This window comes from Lemur catta, chromosome 1 (assembly GCF_020740605.2).
Source record: "Lemur catta isolate mLemCat1 chromosome 1, mLemCat1.pri, whole genome shotgun sequence".
In the NCBI taxonomy this organism is placed as follows: Eukaryota; Metazoa; Chordata; class Mammalia; order Primates; family Lemuridae; genus Lemur; species Lemur catta.
The window spans coordinates 205,502,100-205,524,302 of NC_059128.1; the positions used below are offsets into that span (position 1 = coordinate 205,502,100).

At 40.9% G+C, this 22,203-nt stretch overlaps 1 protein-coding gene and 1 pseudogene across 10 annotated transcripts in view; both read right to left on the reverse strand.

The window, feature by feature from the left end:
- Window positions 1–22,203, reverse strand: part of PEX5L (peroxisomal biogenesis factor 5 like) — a 226,217-nt gene that overhangs the window by 19,733 nt on the left and 184,281 nt on the right. The window lies entirely within an intron of this gene.
- On the reverse strand, window positions 7,661–8,918 carry LOC123643239 (annotated as a pseudogene).

Consider the following 22,203-nt stretch of genomic DNA (forward strand, 5'->3'; position numbering starts at 1 on the left):
TTATCATTACATCCATTAATATTTCTATATGTATCTCCAAAAGATAAGAACTCCTTTTACTTGTGGTTTATCCTTTCTTTTTGTTATTATTTTATTCCCTCCTTATTAGACATATGATCTTTCACTATGTAATTTATTTTATTTGTGTAATCTCTCTCTCTCCTTTTCTCTCTCATTATACCTTTTTTATTTTTAAAGGTTTATATAATATTTTCATTCTAATAGTTATTTTACACTAAGACCTTTAAGTATTACCCTTGGTCCCTTCTTTGTTTGGATTATCATCTATACCTGTCCTCCTATAAGTAATGTTAATGATAAAATTAGCTAATTTTTTCTTTTCTTCCCCTACCCTACAGTAATCTCCCCTGGCACCTGATTTGAGGCAATAACCTTTCATTCCCACCTGATCATTCTAAGATACTCATCAACTTTACTTTTCAAATCTCTTTCCATGCCCCTCACCACTTTTTTTTTTTTTTATATATATATTTTTTTTATTTCAGCTCATCATGGGGGTACATAAGTTTAGGTTATATACATTTTCCATGTCCCACCCATCCCCCCGAGTCAAAGTCCCAAGCGCGTCCGTTCTCATTCTCCCGACAGTGCACCTGGCACTCATCATGTAGTCATACCTCCATCCCCTCCCCCCCCCACCTCCCCGGGTCTGCACCTTCAAGCATGACCATTCCCCAGAGGGTGTGCAACGCACTCATCATGTAGGCATACACCCATCCCCTCCCCCCACCCCCCATCCCAGTCTGATATCCAATTGGTATCCTTCCCTGATGTACATTTAGGTGATGATCAGGGAAACCAGTTTTCTGGTGAGTACATGTGATGCTTGTTTTTCCATTCTTTGGATACTTCACTTAGTATAATGGGTTCCAGCTCTCTCCAGGAGAACCAAAGAGATGTCGTATCATTGTTATTTCTTATAGCTGAGTAGTACTCCATGGTATACATATACCACAGTTTACTAATCCATTCGTGGATTGATGGGCACTTGGGTTGTTTCCACATCCTTGCGATTGTAAATTGTGCTGCTATAAACATTCGGGTACAGGTGTTTTTGTTAAAGAATGACTTTTGTTCTTCTGGGTATATGCCCAATAATGGGATTGCTGGATCAAATGGTAGGTCTACTTGAATCTGTTTAAGGTATCTCCATATTGCTTTCCATAGGGGTTGCACTAGTTTGCATTCCCACCAGCAGTGTATGAGTGTTCCTGTCTCTCCGCATCCACGCCAACATGTGTTGTTTTGGGATTTTTTGATAAAGGCCATTCTCACCGGAGTTAAGTGGTATCTCATTGTGGTTTTGATTTGCATTTCCCTGATGATTAGGGATGTTGAGCATTTTTTGATATGTTTTTTGGCCATTCTTATGTCTTCTTTTGAAAAATTTCTATTCATGTCCTTTGCCCATTTTTTGATAGGATTGTTTGATTTTTTCCTGCTGATTTTCCTGAGTTCTAAATAGATTCTTGTTATCAGTCTTTTATCTGATGTGTAGTATGCGAAAATTTTTTCCCATTCTGTAGGCTGTCTGTTTATTTTCATGACTATTTCTTTGGCTGTGCAGAAGCTTTTTAATTTAATCAGGTCCCAGTCGTTTATTTTTGTTGTTGCTGCGATTGCCTTAGGGGTTTTCTTCATAAATTCTTTGCCTAGACCAATGTCTGTAAGAGTCTTTCCTACATTTTCTTCTAGAATTCCAATTGTTTCCTATTTAAGGTTTAAATCTGTTATCCACCGTGATTTAATTTTTGTGAGAGGTGAAATCTGTGGGTCCTGTTTCAGTCTTCTACATGTGGCTATCCAGTTTTCCCAGCACCATTTATTGAATAGGGACTCTTGTCCCCAGAGTATGTTTTTGTCTATTTTGTCAAAGATTAGATAGTTATATGAGGATGATTTTATATTTGGGTTTTCTGTTCTGTTCCACTGGTCTGTGTCCCTGCCCTTGTGCCAATACCAAGCAGTTTTAAGAACCACAGCTTTGTAGTATAGTTTGAAGTCTGGCAAATCAATACCTCCCATTTTGTTTTTATTGCTTAAGATTGCTTTTGCTATACGGGGTCTTCTCTGATTCCATACAAAGTGTATAATTATTTTTTCTAAATCTGTGAAAAATGATGTTGGTATTTTAATAGGAATTGCATTGAATCTATAGATTACTTTGGGTAGTATAGACATTTTAACGATGTTAATTCTTCCAATCCATGAGCATGGTATGGATTTCCACTTATTTACGTGTTCTGCAGTTTCCTTCCTTAGCGTTTCATAGTTCTCTTTATAGAGGTCCTTTACCTCTTTAGTTAAATATATTCCTAGATATTTTATTTTCTTTGTTGCTATTTTGAAAGGTATTGAGTCCTTAATTTGGTTCTCCGATTGAATGGTATTGGCATATATGAATGCCTCTGATTTGTGTGTATTGACTTTGTAACCTGAGACATTACTGAATTCGTTAATTAATTCCAGGAGTCTCTTGGTTGAGTCCTTGGGGTTTTCCAGATACAACATCATGTCATCAGCAAAGAGTGAGAGTTTGATCTCTTCTGTCCCTATTTGGACACCTTTGATTCTGCTCTCTTGTCTGATAGCTCTCGCAAGGACTTCCAATACTATGTTGAAAAGTAATGGGGACAGTGGGCAGCCTTGTCTGGTTCCAGTTCTGAGTGGGAATGCTTTCAGTTTTTCCCCATTCAGTATGATGTTGGCTGTGGGTTTGTCATATATGGCTTGTATTATTTTTAGGTAGGTCCCATTTATGCCTATGTTGTTAAGTGTTTTTATCATAAAAGGGTGTTGAATTTTGTCAAATGCTTTTTCTGCATCTATTGAGAGGATCATATGGACTTTATTTTTGCTTCTATTTACGTGGTTAATTACATTTATAGATTTTCGTATGTTAAACCACCCCTGCATCTCTGGGATGAAGCCTACTTGGTCATGATGAATTATTTTTTTAATCAGCACTTGGATACGATTTGCTAGGATTTTATTGAGAATTTTTGCGTCTACGTTCATGAGAGAAATTGGTCTGTAGTTTTCTTTTTTTGTTGCATCCTTTCCTGGTTTTGGTATTAATGTTATATTGGCGTGGTAGAATGTGTTGGGGAGAATTCCATCCTTCTCAATATTGAAGAATAGTTTATGTAGGATGGGCACCAGTTCATCTTTGTATGTATGGTAAAATTCAGGTGTGAACCCATCTGGACCAGGGCTTTTCTTTTTGGGAAGGTTTTTTATTGCTGTTTCAATTTCAGTTGTTGATATTGGTCTATTCAGGAATTCTATTTCTTCCTGATTGAGCTTGGGAAGGCTGTGTGATTCTAAAAATTTGTCCATTTCCTCCTCATTCTCCAATTTGTGTGCATAAAGATTTTTGTAATATTCATAGATAATGTCACGTATCTCTGTGGCTTCGGTTGTGATTTCTCCTTTCATGTTCCTGATGGAAGTTATTAAAGATTTTTCTTTTCTGCTCTTGGTTAGTCTAGCCAGTGGTGTGTCTATTTTATTTATCTTTTCAAAGAACCAACTTTTTGTTTTATTAATTTCCCTTATAGTATTTTTGTTGTCTTTTTCATTTAATTCTGATTTGATCTTAATAATTTCTCGCCTTCTGCTGGGTTTGGGGTCAGTCTGTTCTTCTTTCTCCAGCTCTTTGAGTCTATTCATTAAGTTGTCTAGTTGTAAATTGTCTGTCTTTTTGAAATAGGCATTTATGGAAATGAATTTTCCTCTCAGGACTGCTTTAGCTGCATCCCATAGATTTTGATAAGTTGTGTCACCTTTGTCATTTAATTCAAAGAATGTTTTGATTTCTGACTTAATTTCTTCCTTTACAAAATTGTTATTCAGGAGAAGGTTGTTTAGCTTCCATGACTTTGCGTAGGAATGAGAGTTCCTGTTAAGGTTCATTATTATTTTTATTCCATTGTGATCTGAGAAGATGCAGGGTATGATTTCTATTTTTTTAATTTTTTTAAGACTTGCTTTATGACCTAGGATATGGTCAATCTTAGAGAATGTCCCGTGAGCTGATGAGAAGAATGTATATTCAGTGGTTTTCGGGTAGAATGTCCTGTAGATGTCAGTCAGGCCCATTTGTTCTAGCATTCTGTTTAAGTCTACTATGTCTTTACTTATTTTCTGCTTGGAGGATCTGTCCTGTGCTGTCAGTGGGGTATTAAAATCTCCAACTATTAAAGTGTTGTTGCCTATGATTTGGTTTAGATCGAGTAGGATTTGCTTTATGAATCTGGGTGCACCTAGATTGGGTGCATATATATTAAGTATGGTTATGTCTTCTTGTTGAATTGTGCCTTTCACCAGTATGTAGTAACCGTCTTTGTCTTTTATTACTTTTGTTGGTTTGAAGACTAAGTTATTGGAAATTAAAACTGCCACACCAGCTTTCTTTTGGCTACCATTTGCTTGAAATATCAGGTTCCATCCTTTTATTTTCAGTCTAAATGCATCTTTGCCGGTTAAGTGAGTTTCCTGAAGGCAGCAGACACTTGGTTTGTGTTTTTTTATCCATTGGCCCAGTCTATGTCTCTTGAGTGGGGAATTCAGGCCATTGACATTTAGTGAGAGAACTGATAATTGGGATAGATTTCTGTTTATCTTATTGGGTAGAACTTCATTGCTATGTTTTCTCTCTTGAGCCATTGTGGTGGCTAGAATTTGATCTTTAGCTCTTGGGTGGTTTTACATTCGTGGGTCTTTGTTGTGATGATCCATGTGTAACTCTCTTTTGAGTACTTCTTGGAGGGGTGGCCTTGTCTTGGTGAATTCCCTCAGTCCTTGTTTATCCGAGAATGTCTTAATTTCTCCTTCATATAGAAAGCTTAGCTTAGCTGGGTACAAGATTCTAGGCTGGGCATTATTCTGTTTCAGAAGAGTGAGAATGGGGCCCCAACTTCTTCTTGCTTGTAAAGTTTCAGTTGAGAAATCTGGCGTAATTCTAATGGGCCTCCCTTTGTATGTTACTTGTTTCTTTCTCCTTACAGCTCGAAGAAGGGTCTCTTTAGTGGATATTTTGGTCAGTCTGACGACTACGTGGCGTGGTGTTTTCCTATTTGCTATGAATCTACCAGGGGTTCTTTGAGCTTCTTGAACCTGTATATCTAAAGTTTTAGCAAGGCCTGGGAAATTTTCTTCTATTATGTCTTCAAATAGTTTATCCAGCCCTTGCTTATTATCTTCTTCACCTTCAGGGATGCCTATAACTCTCATGTTAGGTTTCTTCACATAATCCCACATTTCTTGAAGACTCTGGTCTTTTTTCTTATTTCTTTGCTCTATCTCTGTGACTGTCTTATTTAATTGGAAAGAGTTATCTTCGATTTCTGAGATTCTGTCTTCTATTTGATCTACCCTGTTCTTGAGACTTTCCACTGTGTTTTGTAGCTCCCTGAATAAATCCCTCATTTCTAGGAGTTCAGTTTGGTTTTTTTTCAATACGTCTATTTCTTTAGTGAATTTTTCTTCCAAATCCTGGAATTTTTTTGCGGTTTCTTTGCGGTGGATATCAATTTTTTCTTGTATATCATTCAGCTTATTTATAACCCAAGACTGAAATTCTTCTGGTAACATATTGGTATTCTGAAACTGGCTTGTGCCAATTGGAGGAGAGTTGGTATTTCTCTTTGGGGGCGAGGTTTCCGTTTGGTTTTTTGTGCTCCCCATATTTTTCCGCTGAGCCCTTCCCATCTGGCTCTATCGTTAGATCTTTTCTCACAGCTTTAGTCTAGTTAACAGCACGTCTTGTACTCTGTTCTTAGGCTATGGAACAGTCTAGGAATGTTGCTTCCTTTATCTATAGGGGGAGACTGTTGTGTGCTGTTTAGAGTTTCTTTTTTCTATCTCAGTTGGGGGACTGCTTCTGATGGGTCCACCCCCAGAGGGTTGGCTTGACCTAAGACCAGTTTGGCAAGTTAAATCATTGTGTTGCGGACTTTCAGTTAGTAGGCAGGATTCACACGATTTGCAAGCAGAAAGCCTCTTCTCCCTCTTTTTTTTTTTTTCCTCCCCCTGGCTTTTTGGTTCTTCCTCTGGATGTGTGGTTTCTGTCTCCTTCAGCAGGAAAGACACTGGCTAGGCCGAGGAGGCAGTGCCCTCACTCCCTCAGTGCCCCAGCTGCTGCAGCTCCCACGGGCAAAGGTCTACACTGTCCCAGTGTTCCCAAGGTCCGGGCTCCACACTCTTGCGTTTAGGGAAGCACTCAGTGTTCACACCTGGGAAGGGGACCTGGAGAGGGTCTATGGATCAGGGGATGGAGCCTCCTGAGGAGTCGCCTGGCACCCTATGGCTCTGCAGCAATTAGACCTTGGCCCGCACAATTGTTCCTGCCCACCCGCAGATCACTGGCACTGGGGGGTAATTTTCAGGGTCCGATAGGAATCACAGCTGGGGGTCTGGAGCACTCAGGAGTTTACAGTAGCTCCTGGGCTGGAGGGACACCGGAAAGGAGAAAAGAAAAAGAAAGGAAAAAAGAAAAGAAAAAAAAAAAAAGGAGAGAAACAGTATGAATAACAAGAAGAAGAAAGAGAAAACAAGAAAGAAAAGAGAAAGAAAGAAAGAAAGAAAGAGAGAGATAAAAAGAAAAAAAGAAAAAAAAAATCCCACTTTAATATTTCAGGCTCGGGGCTCCTCGCCTCGGTGCAGGTCCGCGTCTGTCCCTTTAAGAGATAGGGCTCCGGCACCGCGGAGGCCTGCCAGAGTTCAAGGTCCTTTCCGCTTAGCTGTGGGAACCGAGATGGCCACCACGCGTCTGTCGGTCGCAGGCGCCAGGGGAAAGCGTTCAGAGCTCGGCAGGCGCCAGGGCCCACAGCGGCTCCCCAGCCAGAGAGCTGCCTTACGGGAAGAGAAAAGCAAAAAAGTCCCGCTTTAATATTTCACGCTCGCGGCCCCTCGCCTCGGTGCAGGTCCGCGTCTGTCCCTTTAAGAGATAGGGCTCCGGCACCGCAGAGGCCTGCCAGAGTCCAAGGTCCTTTCCGCTTAGCTGTGGGAACCGAGATGGCGACCACGCGAGAGCGTTCAGAGCTCGGCAGGCGCCAGGGCCCGCAGCGGCTCCCCAGCCGGAGAGCTGCCGTACCGGGAAAAAAAAAAAGCAAAAAAGTCCCGCTTTAATATTTCACGCTCGCGGCCCCTCGCCTCGGTGCAGGCCCGCGTCTGTCCCTTTAAGAGATAGGGCACCACGGAGACCCGCCCGAGTCCAAGCTCTCTCCCGCCTATGTCACCTGTCCTCGGAGCTCCACGTCTCCCGCGGTGATTCTGCACCAATTTCAGCCAGATCCCTGACCGAGTGGATGTGGGGGTCAGTGGGGAGACCAAGCCGCTCTGCTGTGGGGCTGTACCCGCCCCACTCGCCGGTGAGGCAGGCACGGCCGTCCCGCGCTCCGCTGTTTTCCGTCCCGCACTCTCCAAATTATCTCGGTCTGATTTCTCACTCGCCTCTGTTTTTTCCTGTTCCCCGTGTCCCACGGTGATTCTCCGTGGGTTCACACCGCCGTTCCTGTGGAGAAGCAATCCTCTAGCGTTGTGGCAGGTGGAGATCCACGCCTTCCTCTCTGGGAGCACAAATCCAGGAGGTCACCTCCACTCCGCCATCTTCTGATCCCCCCCTCTTGTTCATTTCTTATTGCTGGAATTTCATATTCATTTCTTCTTGTTGGATGACTAAACCGGACGACGGTGGAGATGGTAGCCGGCATTTACTCAGCCCCGCCCTGCTCAGCCTCGGAGCGGACAAACTCACAGCTGGTGGATGGGTTGCCTTTGTCTCTTTGCCGTCTTGTGGTTGAGGGTTTTCTGGGCGTCTGCGTAGGTCATTGAAGTTGCGGAGGTACCCACGTTGAGGCGGCTGCTGACCTTGGGTCTCACCTCCTTGATTCTTTGTATCCTCTTCATTGCCGTCCTCTCTGCGCTGTCTTTGGCGAGGAGGGCCCCTGCGGAATCGTGGTCTATAACCCCGATACATATTCTGTCTTACTGGTGGGCTACCTTGCTCTCCTGCACCCTGGTTGTCAGTCCCCCCATCACTTCTCCCTGCACAGGAGGTTGGGATACTGTGGTCGCCGCCCACAGGGTCTCCGCATGTGGTAAGGTGGGAGCCTTCGCCCGCGGTGCGCGGCGCTGCTGGCCTGGCCTTCAGGAGCGCGCTCCGGTCCCTCCTTCTTTCCCCCACTCTCACTGTTCTGGTAACTCTGCTGGTAATTGCGTGGGGGACCCTGCGACGTGGAGAGCGTCTATGATGGTTAGGGCCTGCCGCGCATTGACTGCCTTGAACTGGGATTCCACCAGGGCCTGTAACATTTGCCGTGTCCGGACCCTTTTCTCTTTCAACAACATCAAACTGCAGTTTCTCCATCTCCTGCACTGCGAAGGTCCTTCCTGGGGCTATTCTTCTTCATGGCAGTCTGGTGTACAAATACATCTTCTTTGGTGTCATTTCTGTTGATGAAACCATATCCGTTTCTTACATTGAACCATTTTACTGTCCCCCAAACCTTCGTTGCGATGACCTTCTTGTCCCCGCCGACAGGCGCCGCCGATGTGAGGCCGCCCGGGCCACCGCTCCCTGCGCCGCAGCCGGTGGTGCCGGGCTGGGTGCTGGGCTGGGTGTCGGCAGCGCTCAGGGTGGGGGCGGCGGGCAGCTGCTGGGTCTCGGCCTCGCTGCTCACGGTTGCGGTGGCGGTGACGGGGCCGCTGCTCACGGTGGCAGTGGCGGTGACCGGGGCGCTGCACACGGTGGCGGTGGCGGCGGCGGTGACCGGGGCGGCTGCGGCAGCTGCGGCTCCTCCCGAGGTGTGACGGCAACCAGGCCGGCGGCGGCGGCGGGGCTGCACAGGGCTCTCTGGGGTCCGCTCTCCGCTCCCGCTACCGATCGAACTCATTTTGGTGTTTTAATCTGCTAGAAATACATATTCTTCTGGACACCTTCTTTCTCTTTATTTAAATCTTTCCCTTCCACCTAATCATTTGAAAATAGGAGCAAGGTTAAGAAAATTATGGCAAAGCCTCTATAATGAAGTGTTATACGGCAATTAAAATGATGTTTATGAATAGTTTATGACAACATTGAATAGTCCTTGAGTTATAATGTTCCTTGATAAATAGTATCACTACAATGATAGAAAAACCACAACAGTAATGGGCCAGGAAAAAAGACTGTAGAGCAGTGCATCACTAGCACCGCTTTTACGGGATGGCGTTATGAGTAATTTATTTCATCACCTTTTTTGGTACTTTTTAGCATTTTCCAAATTTTCGATTGCTAGCATGTGTTATTTTGGTGGAAAAGTAAGATTTGGTTAAAAAAGGCTTACTTCTTTTCAATTTCAATTCCTCCATCCTGTTTTCTTCAATGATCCCACTCTAGAGCAGTTTGAATTGCCTCTGAATTCCTTCAACATTGACATTCTGTGTCAGTAGTTTGGAAGAAGAGAGATGTGTGCTAGAAGCAGCCATTATCTCTGTGAACTTGAGTCAGTCATTTTTTTTTAACTCATCTGTACATTATTTTTCCTCATTTGTAACATGAGAAGAATAGGTACATTAGATAGCAGCTTAGGCTTCTTTGTCTACACAGATTAACTGAGATCAGAATAAGGGGGAAGGAGCATCTTAGCACAGAATCACATTTTTTTTGAAGGCAGCTTCTAATTTCCAATAATTATATTTTAAAATATTATCCCAATAGTATATTTGACATTTTTTGCTTACCTTTTTTGACTGTAAGACTGGAAAATAAAAATTTCTATAAGTACCAGGGTAAAAATTAAGTATTAATTAAATTAAAAAATAAAGAATAAAAAAATAAGCAATTTATTTTAGAACCAGGAAGTTTTAAGGAACGGCAACATATTATCAGTTTCAATCCGCCAGTCCATATTAGTCATCTTCTAGTAAACAGAGATACTCTGATTTTGTGATCCAATGTAATTATCAGTCAGAAAGGTCCTGGGGTTGTTATGTAAAAGAACTGATCAATGTGAGGTTACATGCCAGTTCTGCCTGTGAGCAGTCTAGCTTTCTTTGTGACTCTTTAGGTGTCCATTGATTAGCTGCCACTGGATCAAAATGTAAAAAAACCAAACCAAACCAAACCAACTAACTGCAGATGCAGAAGAAAAGAAAGCACCTCTTTTACATGGCAAGAAATGAAAACCACCATGCAAGTTTAGATAAAGTATTTGCCACAAGAAACAGTTTTTGTTGAGGTGAAATTATGTGCAGGTCAGTGTGGGGCTTTGTTGCTCTGTGGTCCAGTAGTCCAGGCTGACTAACAGCGCCTAAATGTCTCCACCCACCACATCTCCTGTTGACCAAGAGCTCAATTCTAGCTGAGAATTCCATGTGGCTGCCCAAAGAACATATTCAACTTGGGGCTGTAATCACAGATGTGCAGTGCCACATAGTGAGGCTCATTGACAAACTGGAGTCTATTCAGGCAAGAATTACCTTGGGCAGGAGTAACCCTGCTTATGAAGAATGGGTAAAGGAGCAATTCCTCTGCTAAAGGAAGTCAGGGGAGGATGAGAGCTGAGTGAGCTACCCTAGGCTTGTTTTGCAGACAGCAGAACTAGGACAAATGAATAAGTGGTGGTTCCAGGGGGACAGATTTTCATCAAATGCAATATAAAACTGCCTGAAAGTGGAATGGGCTCCTTTCTTTTCAGAAGGATGTGTTCCCCCACATTAGTAGTTTTCAGAGACAGAATGACCAATGTGAGGACCAATGTAAAGGCAATTCCCAAATCAAATAGAGGCTTGACCTACTGAATTCTCTGGTCCCTAACAACTCTGAGTGTCTCTGGTGGCAATGTTATTAATGAACTGATTTATTGAGTCAAACAGGAAGGCTCAAAGTTAATAAAATCTCTATGAGATGAAAAATGGATCTGTCATGCATTCCTCTTCCTCAATCTAAAGTGTGTAGGGAGGAAAACAGATAAGCTTTGGCTTCAGGTAGAACAGGCTGGAATTCCAGCTATGCCCCTTGTCATGTGACCTTAGGCAATTTAGTTCACCTCTTTAACTCGGTTAGCTCATCTGCAAAATGTAAAAAGTCTCTTAGAGTAGCAATGGGAATAAAGTGAAACTGCATGGGAAGTGCTTTGAACTTGTAACATCTAAGAGCTAAGGAATCAGCAGTTAGTGTTATTTTATTACTCATAAATGAAAAAGAATATTTCCCAGGATAGAGAGAGAATGCAATCCCTTAAACTATGTAAAACTGCATGGTTCAGAAGTGTTGCAAAACAAAAATATCGGTACAAGCACTTAAAACAGATTCTCTGGTTGCCTCTGGGATAGACATGCTTCTTCCTTGTTTCAGTGGAGTCAGCTGTCACTGCAGATGCTGGCAGGCACCTGGGATATAGCCCGAGGCTCTCGAAAAGCAATGTGCCAGCAGGGTAGCTGAAGAAATGTGGGGAGGAAAGATTGGAAATGATGGCAAGGGGAGGAATGGGCACAGGAAGCTGGAAATAATACAAGGTTCGAGCAGTTTTTCAGAAAAAAATCAAGAGCCATTTCTTACAGACAGAATCTAAGATAGTTTTCTGTTTTTTCCTTTGTCTTCCTTCTTACCTGGCAAGGGGGCAAAGAGGAATGGAATATTAAAGAACAAAGAGAGCAAAATCTGTTGTCCAAATGGGGAGGAGTCACTTTTGCTTTTAGCATATTCATTAGCGAAGGAATGTCTTTGCAGAACTGAAATTTCACATGATTGTATCTGTGGTCTTGGCTCCTGTGGTATTTGCATTTACAAAAAAGAACAGCCATTAATGTTAATGTCACTGGAGTATGCCTGGGGTTTCCTGCTGCTTTGGGAGTAAGGTTTTGTGGGTCCAGATTGTCAGTGGCTGTTTTTATTTCACGCAGGCCTTTTGGCTGCTCTTGGGCAAGTAGAGGCAGGTGACTAGGGCTACTTTACCACTGGCATGAGGAGATGGGGAGAGGGTCCCTGCTTTTTAGCCTTGTGTCATGTTCCAGGTGATGACAAGTCATGTGATAAAGGAAGCTGGTGTGTGGACAGTGAACTAAAGCAGTGGGACTCTGTTCCAAAAGGGATTTCTTTTACTTTAGCCATGTCTACAGGTAGTGAAAAGTTACTGGGAAACTCCTACTGGTTTTAAAAAATAAGGTATTAGACATATCTACTAAACCCAATTACATGTTTTGTATTATGTGATTATTAAAACAAAACCAAACCACCTAGATGTGGATGCTACCCTCAAGAAGCTCACTCTCTAACAATAAAATAAAAATAGTGGTAACTGTAATTCAGGATAGGGTGAATAATATGGTGCAAAAAGAAATGAAGTTATTTACTCAGTGTCACACTATTATTGGCAAATGACAGAACCAGAATTCAGAAGATTTCATTTTTTCCTTCTGTGGTAGATTGCATCTTCCCCAAACAGCCCACAGCAGTATTTCTGGTCCCCCATCCTCTTCAGAACCTTGCCTTACTCCATTAAGAGGTGACCTATTGCCCTGTCTTTGAATGCCTGCCTTGACAAATAGAATGTAGTGGAAATGACCTGGTGTGATTTCTGAGGCTTGGTACTATTTATTAAATAAAAGGTGATACAGCTTCTGCCTGCCTCTGCCTCAGGATACTCATCCCTGGAATCTGGCTACCATGTTGCAAGGAAGCCCAAGCCTCAAAGCAAGGCCACATGTAGGTGTTCTCAGTAACGTCTCAGATAACTACCAGCATACTCAATCTACACGTGAGTGAGCCTTCGGATAATTCCAGCCTCCCGCCATCACTCTCAGCCTTCAAGCCACCCTGACACATTGTGGAACAAAGATGAGCCGTCCTTTCTGAGCCCTACCCAAATTACAGAGCTTTGAGCAAAATAAATATTGTTTTCAGCCACAAGTACTGAGTAATTTATCACACAGCCATAGTGACTGGAACATCTTTTACTACTTTAGGTCCAAGGACTGGAGTAGGGGAGGAAGACAAGGCTTAGAGACAGGACGTTACTGCTGGGGCCTTTTTGAAAGGTTTTCAGGCTAATGAAGTATATGGCAGCATTTCCCAAAAGAGTGTTCTGGGAACAAAGAGTTTTGTGGCCAAATGAGCTTGAGATACTTTAGGTTAAATCAAAGGCTGCAGATTGGTGGCCTGTAGGCCAGATCTGACAAAGACTCTCCTTGACCGAAACTTAGGTTCCTCTGAGCCCTCTTCTCAACTAGACCTCAGCCTTGGGTTTCCGCGTCCACCTTTGCAGAGTCTGATTTTAGTAAGAACCCTGTGAAGTCAGTTTAGGAAAAAATGCCCCCTGACTTGATATCTGCTTACCTCTATATCTAATCAAATTCTTTATCCCTCAGCAAGTGATGTCTCATCACTCTGGCCTGCCCTCAGCAAGAATCCTGTCTAGTCAGTTTACCCAGACTCTCCCATACCCCTGACATTTCCTCTTAGTAATTTTCCATCCACTAACCACTCCCCTGCTCCTTGGCTATAAATCCTCACTTCTCCAACCTGTATTTGGAATTGAGCCCAGTTCTACACTGAGTTCTCCTTTCCCCTGTTGCAACAGTTCTGGAGTAAAATCTGTTTTTACTGCTTTAACTACTGTACAGCTCTGGTTTTCCTTAGCAGATCTGGCCAAGAGACGTGTTCTCCTCTCTCATCCTGGATGTGAAATTTCACATGAAAATCCAGATTTCAGACATTTTATGAAGATCTATTGATACAAGGCCTATATTTCTAGAAGGTGGTACATGTGTTTTCCACATCATCACAGTTACCTCCAGGTCCTTACTTTTACCTGCCTGGCCCTGTGGGTAACTGACTTTACAGCTTCTGGACAGAAGTAAGCAGGCACCTTGCTGCATGACTTCCTAGGATCTTCACATGCTAGTAAACATCTTAAATCTCTGAGAAGGGGTTGTAAGCTTGTAAGCAGAAGTCCTAAATGTATTTTACCTTGAACTGTTTGTGTGTCTCTGTGTGTGTGTGTTTTGGGTTCTCTAGAACATAACTGGGAAAATGCTGAGATAAAGACTCACAGCACGAGCATCTGAAGTTGCACAAAAACAGACCTCTGGTGGGATAATTTTTGTGTATCCTGAGATCAGCTCTCGGGGACAGGAGTTTACAACACAGTTTGTTTTTATGTAATTGTTTCCAGTGAAACGCATCTCCAATTAGCCAGCAGGTTTTCTCATTCTCACATCTGCTGTGTGAATCAGAATTCTTCAAGATTTTGTTGTTGTTGTTGTTATGCCAGAAAGGGAAATGAAACCCAAAATGTGGAGGGAAGAATTAAAATATTTTTTTATACGTTTTTGAGAAGATAACTCATTTAATATATTTATCTTTTCAATACTAACTAGTCATTGAAAATGACCTTTGAAACTACATATAATTATGTACACAGATTGGACAAAGACTGAAAGAAACATGAAAAAATGTAAACAGCTAATTTATTAGTGTAGTGGCATTTCTGGGTAGTTCCTGATCTTTTCTCCCCCCTCTTCTGATTTCCTTTACTGTTGTTGCTTTTAAAACAACTGAATAAGAGAAAATCTCTGTAAAGGAATTATTTTCTAGTGACCAACAAATTTTAAGTTTCATGGTTGGTTCAGGGATGGCAAAGCTAACAGCATCCAAACATAGCCTTATATCGGGAATAGTGATTAAGTGCAGGAGGTTTGGAGTTAGACCAGGTTAGAATCTCAGTTCTAGCCCTTAATAGTGTTGGGATGTTGAGCAAGTGACTGAATCTCTTTGTGTCCCAGTTTATGCACCTTAAAATGGGAATAACACTGTCTTGGTAGGGCTGTTGTGAGCACTGAGTGAAATGAACGAAGAATGTAAAACGCTTGGCTTAGAATGGAGAAAGTGCCCATGCAGGGGGTTGCATTTATGGCTACAACTAAAGCAACCTCGGGAGATCTAGAAATAAACCAGTTCTTTCCTCTTTCTTTTTCCTTTGATGCAGGGAAAGGTCACCAGAGGGATTAGTTGAGAAACAGTTTCCCTTGTAATTTTTCCTTGGTGAAAAAGAATTTAGACTTGCTATGTCTAATATTCATGTAGATACTACTTTACACTTTGTGGAAATAGTTTTTTTCTCCCCATTCTTTCAAGATATTTAAAGAAAAAAAAACTGGTTCAGTCATTTTGGCAGGAAAAGTCCAATAAAGAAATCACTCGTATTGTATTGAATATTGCACAGATATTCTGACTTCCTCCCTTTTTCTTTATGACTACAGGATTGTCACAACAGTTGACCAGATGTGAACACAGACTCTAGATCCAGTTTACTATCTTATGAAGCTTTTGGGTAGGAAAATGGTTGAAACTGCTTTCTTTGATCCTGAAATCAAGCTGGCTGACTCAACAGCAAGGCAAGGATTATGAAAAGCTGCAGGGAGTTCCCCAACCCGCGATCCAGTGGTGGTGGTATCACTTGGGAAGGTGGACATGTCCATGCTACCTCGAGCTAATATCCAGCTATTCATGGCTGTGGTGGAGCTAAGTGATTTCTGTAACATCCACCAATGCCTTAAAAAGATTCCACATGGCCAAAATCATCACACATTCTCCTTGTATACTGATTTATTGGCCTGTGAGGCTTAATTTGGATAGAAACAGAAAAAATATTTTCTCTGCCAAGGATAATAGGCATTCGATCTAGTGTCCTGGCAGCAGCTGCATCATTCCCAGTATCAAAACACAAAGGAGAGTCAGAAAAAATGCCAGGCCATAGATTATACTGGCCCAGGAAAAAAAATCCACTGTCTGAACACTCTTCCACAAAACCTGACAAACAGAGGAGAGGTGGCTATGGATGGATTCACATTCCTTTATTTTCAGTTACTTGGCTGTATTGGCAAGATTTGCTGGACTTTAACAAATGATATATACCTGCACTGGTCTCAGCAGCTATTATGTAATTTGGAACACATTTTGAAAGGCCAGTCATAACATTTTTGAAAAGAAATACTAACATATACAAGAGAGTAGTACTTTTCCAATGTCTTTATAAAATGGATATTTTTTTCCTATGGAACCTCTTTGATTGAGGTCATTCATAAAATTTGAAGGGTAGCGTCTTCTCAAAGTAATTTATTATATATATTTTCACATTTACTTCACTCACTCAGCAAACATCATGCCTACTGTGTGGCAAGCAGTGTTCTAGTCACCAGGGTGTAGCAGTGAACAGATGTGCTGGTCCTGCCACTGGAGTGTGCAGTGCGGTGGGGTGGTGGGGCACAGACAGATGCAACTCAGCGCTCTAAGGGCTGGGAGAAGGGGCAGGAAAGATGCTCTGGGAGCAAAGAGGAGAGAACCCAATGTAGACTTAGGAGTTTGGGAGTCTTGTTGGAAGCAGTAATAGCCAACTGAGACTCTAAGGTTGAACAGAAGCTAGCCAGGTAATGGGGTGAGGAGAGAATATTTCTGGTAGGAGGAACAGCATACGCAAAAGCTAGGAGAAAGATGACCTGACCCATTCTGGGAACTGATCATCACGACAGCGGTGTAGATGTCAAAGCAGAGGAGTCAGAGCTGAGGATGCAGAGGCAGGCACGTTCAAGATTGTAATGGATCTTATAAAGTCAGGTCAGTGAGCTTGGGTCAGTGTCCTTTATTCTAAGGACAAATGAGAAGTCATTATTCACATCTGTGTTTTAGAAAGATTACTGTGGCTGAAATGAGGAGAATGGAATAAGTAGGGCATTCTCTTCTGCATACTGAAGGCCGTGAGACCAGTTATGGGGTCGTTGCAGTTGTCTATATAAGAGATGATGGTGGGCAGAGTACAGAGTAGGGTGTTGGCAGTGAGGATGGAAAGAAATGAGTGAATTTGAGAGATATTTAATAGAATCAATTCTATTGGTGTTTGATTAGATGTTGGAAGAAAAAGAAGAAGAAGAATGAGGAGGAAAGGGTGAATCTAAGAGATTTTCTAAGTGAGGAAGTAAGAGGATTTAGCGATAAAACAGCATTGCCTCTCACTAAGAGCAACAAAATTGTCACTTGAATATGTATAGTTTTTAAGAGCTTTCAAGTGTATTAACTAATTTGACCTTCGCAAGTGACTTGCCCAAGGTCAATAGCGAGTTAGTTACAGAACCAGGGCCAGAACCCACTTCTCTTAATTCCTCCTCTTGTACTCTTTTCATTAATGCAACTTTGTTTCTCCTATTTCTCTCCGCCTCTCTAACCTGTCCTTAGATTTAAGGATCAATTGATATTGCAGCTTGGCAAATATTATCTTGGTTGGAGGAAAGAGCAGAACAGAGCTTTTCTGTTTGTTTCTTGTCACTTAATTTTCTGAGACAAACCAAGTTCATTCTGTTTGGAAATACAAGGTCACCGATACTGCGTTCAGCCTCTTTTCTATCAGGAATGAAGGAACTACAATAGAATGTTAAAATGGGACTCTTTCAGTCTAAGTTTTGGCTGTGGTTCCAAAAGAGTTTGAAAAATAGAATGAAACAATAGGTGCCTGACTACCTATGCTATCTACTATGCAGGGCTTGCAAAAGGAACGGTAAAATATTTTTACCATAACACACACACACATACACACACACACATAGTTTTTCAACATTTCAACTATAACTCTGACAAAAAGCCTAAAGTTGGAGGGGCCAGGGAAAAGCATTTCTATGAACAGAACGGCCAAGGGTGTGTGTTTCTTACAGATCATATTTGGGCCATCAAAGAACAAGGCAACTTGGAGCTATTTTGACTTCCACTCCAGAGGCCTTCCTGGAAGGCTCAGGATTGGTGCCATTCTCACAGGAACTGCAGCTGGATATTCCCTGCAGGAATCTCTGAGGGACCCACAAAAGCAGAGCATGAGAGAATGTGCTTAAACATCCAACAAGCCCAGAGCACACCTATGCAGGGTCAAGACTGTACCTGCCACACAAGGCTGGGCCCCTTCTCCTGTCCTGCCCTGCTCTGGGTTCCACCACGGAGGGCTCAGTCTGTGACTAGTGGGCAGAGGGCAGGGGGTGGATTGGGAGACAGAAGGTCCACCTGGCAGCTTCCCCAATGCAGAAGGTTAGGCCTAAAGGTGCTCCTAGCTTGGGAAGTGAGAAACTCTAAACTGTGAATATGAAAGGAGTCATGTAATTATTATAAAGTTTATTTATAGAAAATCAGGCAGAGAATAGGTTGTGTATCTCAAATAAATTCAACATGCATCAAACCCTAGGCTCTAGGTCTGTGCTATGTTCTTAGACTATGAAGCTGACAAAGACAGTTCCTAATGTCAAGGGGCTCACAGTCACCTGGAAGGAATTGCTGGAGTGTTGAAAAATATTCTGGACCAGAAGTCAGAAGACAGGGACTCTGGCCTTGGTGCTGCCACTCCCTAGGGGTGTGATCTCGGCCAAATCAGATAACCGTCTCTCATTTCCAAACATTTGGGAAATTTTTTCTATCAACTGTGAAGAGTTAACAGCAGAGTTAGGTGGTGTTATTGTTTTTTCATAAAAATACTTTTCTTATAGGATTTGAATGTCCACAGAAATGTGAGACACTGTATCAGTCGGCAATGGTTGCTGCTAACCAGCAGAGTACAAAACAACCCGGTCTAAGTTCTGTGAGGACAAAACAGCATTAGTGGCTTTTTCTTTTTTCTCCGGGAGACAGAGCTTGTGATTTATATTTTAAAAGGATATGTAGAATCTGAAGAACATTGCTGACTCAAGAGAAATGTAAAGGTCAATTGCTGCATCCAAGCTATGCTGTCATGACATTTGAATAATTAAAAGATTGTTTTCAGGGGTAATTGTGGTCCCATATTTTAACCAATTATTTAATGAAAATAAACTATAAACATGCTCTGTTTTCGTATGGAGAACTCCCCAGTGCCTACTAACTGTCCAGATGGCAGGGACCAGAAGGATTAAAGCAGATTTAAATTAGGGATCACCTAAATCTTCAAAACTAGACTTAAGTGGGTATTAAGAGCATATTTTAGAGACTTCCCAAAACTCATTCAAAATGTGAGGGGAAAAGGACTTTTATCTCATTTAGATATTTGTATTTTTTGGATAAAATCCTTTAAATTTTTTAAAAAATTCGGTAATAGTCCTCCTTGTAGGCAAATTAGAAAAAATACATGAATAAAAAGAAAAAATAACCCTACTAATTTTACTATCTAGATATAATCACTGAAAGCACTTTGGTGTATCTTACTGTAGGTTTCATTAACTTTGAATCCAAGGGCCAGTTATTCTTTCTCTGAGCTCTAGTTTTCTCATCTATAAACAGGAATTAACATACCTACCTCACAGGATAGTTGTGAGGAGTATATTTTATAATACTTATAAAATATTTATCAGAGTGGCTGGAACATAATTAATGCTCAATGAACATTAGCTATTATTATTATTTTATTTTTTAATTTGTGAAAATGGAATCTTACTGTGTATGTGGTTTCAGAATCTAATGAATATATTTACATGTCAATAAATATACAACTATTAATATCATTTTAATGACCCCATAGTTCCCAATGTATATATTTATCTTCACACATTCTCCCGTCCAAGTACTAATCAGGCCCGACCCTGCTTTGCTTCCGAGCTCAGACAAGATTGGGCACGTTCAGGGTGGTATGGCCGTAGATTATCTTGCCACATTCTAATTTCTCCAATTATTGCTATTATAAAAATCTGCATCAAATAGCCTTGACCATGTACCTTTATGTACATGGGCGATTACTTTTCTATAATTAGTAAGGAATTCCTGGGTCAAAAGGCATAAATGTTTTGAGATTTTGATGGACGTTGTGAAATTGTCTTTCAGAAAATTGTCCAACTCTATTCTTCTACCAGTACTGAGCATTATCATTTTAAAAAGTGCTTTGCCAAAGTGGCCACCAATGAGGCTGAACATTTGTTTTTTGCATATACATATTGTTGGTTGTTAGAAAATTTGTAAAACTGTATGAAGCTGATGGAAGGACTTACTCTTAATTGATTCAATTTATTTAATGGTGTTAAATAAAATTTATGGGAGGCCATTGATTTGGACTGAGTTACTTCACTAGGCCACAACAGACCAAACCAAAATGGAGTCACTGATGCTAAAGTTCCATGTCACCGAACCAAAACTAAGTTGTTTATCTGACTTTTCAAGAAATAGGAGAGACAGAGAATCTCCAAATCTCCAGCCAGGCCAGATTTAGCCAGCATGATAAGAAAGTCCCCTCTGCTTTAACCTTTGCAAGGAAAGTAACCGGAAGTAATCTGACGCTAACCAATTCACTTTTTGTTCCATTTCTGCTTTCTACAGCCCTTTTTCTTGCCTATAAGGGCAACTTCCTTTGCTCATAAGAGCACCTTTTCTAAATTTTTATTATCAGGGATATGCTACCCTGAGTCATGGGTCACAAAAGCCAATTAGATCATTTAACTAAATTTGTTATAATTTTGTCTTTTGACAATGGTTATAGGACTATTCAGGTGGTATATTTCTTTTTAAGTCAATACTGTTAAATTATATTCTACTGAGAATTATTTCATTTTTCTAAATTTTTCAACTTTTGACATTTTAAAAACTACTTTTAAATCTGTTTTACCTTTAGATATGTCTCCCCTTAAAAATTCTAATAGTATTTATTTGTGCTCTTTCTCCTGTTCCTTAATCAAAATTATCACAAGTTTGACAATATTAGTCTTAAAAAACCCCAGACTTTTGGCTTTGTTGTTTCTCTGTACTATATCCTGTTTTCTAGCTGATTAATTTCTGCTCTTATTATTTTTATTCTCTTATTTCCATTTTCTTTGGTTAATTGTTCTTTCTCTAACCTTTTTACATTTCTTAAGTTGATGCTTAATCTAACAATGTTCAATCCTCTGTCCTAATATAAGTTTTTAAGAGTATCTAGTACTCTTGAAGTATTGTGTTGTCTACATTTTATAAGTTTTGTTTTGTAGCACTTTAGTATTATTCAGTTATAAAAATTTATTAATTTCCATTATGGTTTCTTTTGTGACCATGAGTTATTCTGAAGTGTGTTTTGAAATGACCAAATATATGGAGTTTTGTGCTGTGGCCAAAGAACATGATTTATATGCAAAGAATTCTTTGAACTGTGTTGAGACTTGCTGTATGGCTTGACAGCATTTGGTAACTATTCCAGGAAACTATTGAAAAGAATGTATATTCTGCAATTGTTGTGTGCAACATTGCAGCTCCTGGACTAGGCCTCAGAAGACCAAAGTGCCTATCCTTTTAGGAACAAACTGGAGAAAGTCAGACACAGAGGCACAAGTGTACTTGCCAGTATTAATATAACAGGTTTCCTGTGGGAGGGACATTGATCATAGGTTGGGAATTTAGGCATGAGATCCTGCATAAAGCAAGCACACTGTAAACATTCATGATCAAATCCCTTGGATTCTGGCAGGGCAGGTCTAGAATTCATAGCCACTCTCTAGAGAGAATCTCAAGACCAAATCAGAGGAAAATACATCAAATCCAATTTTAGCAGAAACGGATGTTTTGTTCATATAGATGGGCTTTGGAGATATTCAGATGTAAAATTTAGCCCATAGCCTCTATAAAATTGACTCCTGATAATAGACAACATGCCTTAAGCTCTTTCCTGGAAAAAACTTGCATTCTTTCTCCATCCCTGTGAAATATAAATTTTCCACCTAAAAGTCTCCCCTTTGGGAGTACAAATTTAGGGTTGCCTGGCTAACAATTGTTTAGAGCAATGGAAGAGGTAATTGAAAGACTGATAGGTTGAAAGGGAAGAAACAATTTGGAAACTGGCAAATGAAAAATTGCGATGAAAGCTCTAAGATCTGCTTATGTCCGTATGTTTATTTATGTCTATGTATGGATATTGTTATATATATGGGATATTTTCTACCTCTGGATAATGTTGCCAAAATATATAAAAGAGCTCTACTTAATTGGCTTAAAAAATAAGTGCTTATATAAAGTATTATCTTAGAAAAATAGAAACTAACTCAATTGCCTTTTAGTTAATGTGACCTGGGTAAATCTTTGGTAAATAAAATAGTTTAAAAATTGTTGGTAGAATAAAAGCAGAAATGTCTTCAGAACTGTCAGCATTAATTATAATGCAAGCACACTCTTTTTTTAAACCCAGATTTACTAGTCAAACAAGCTCATTATCTCCTAGAAGTTTAAGGTCATGACACTGT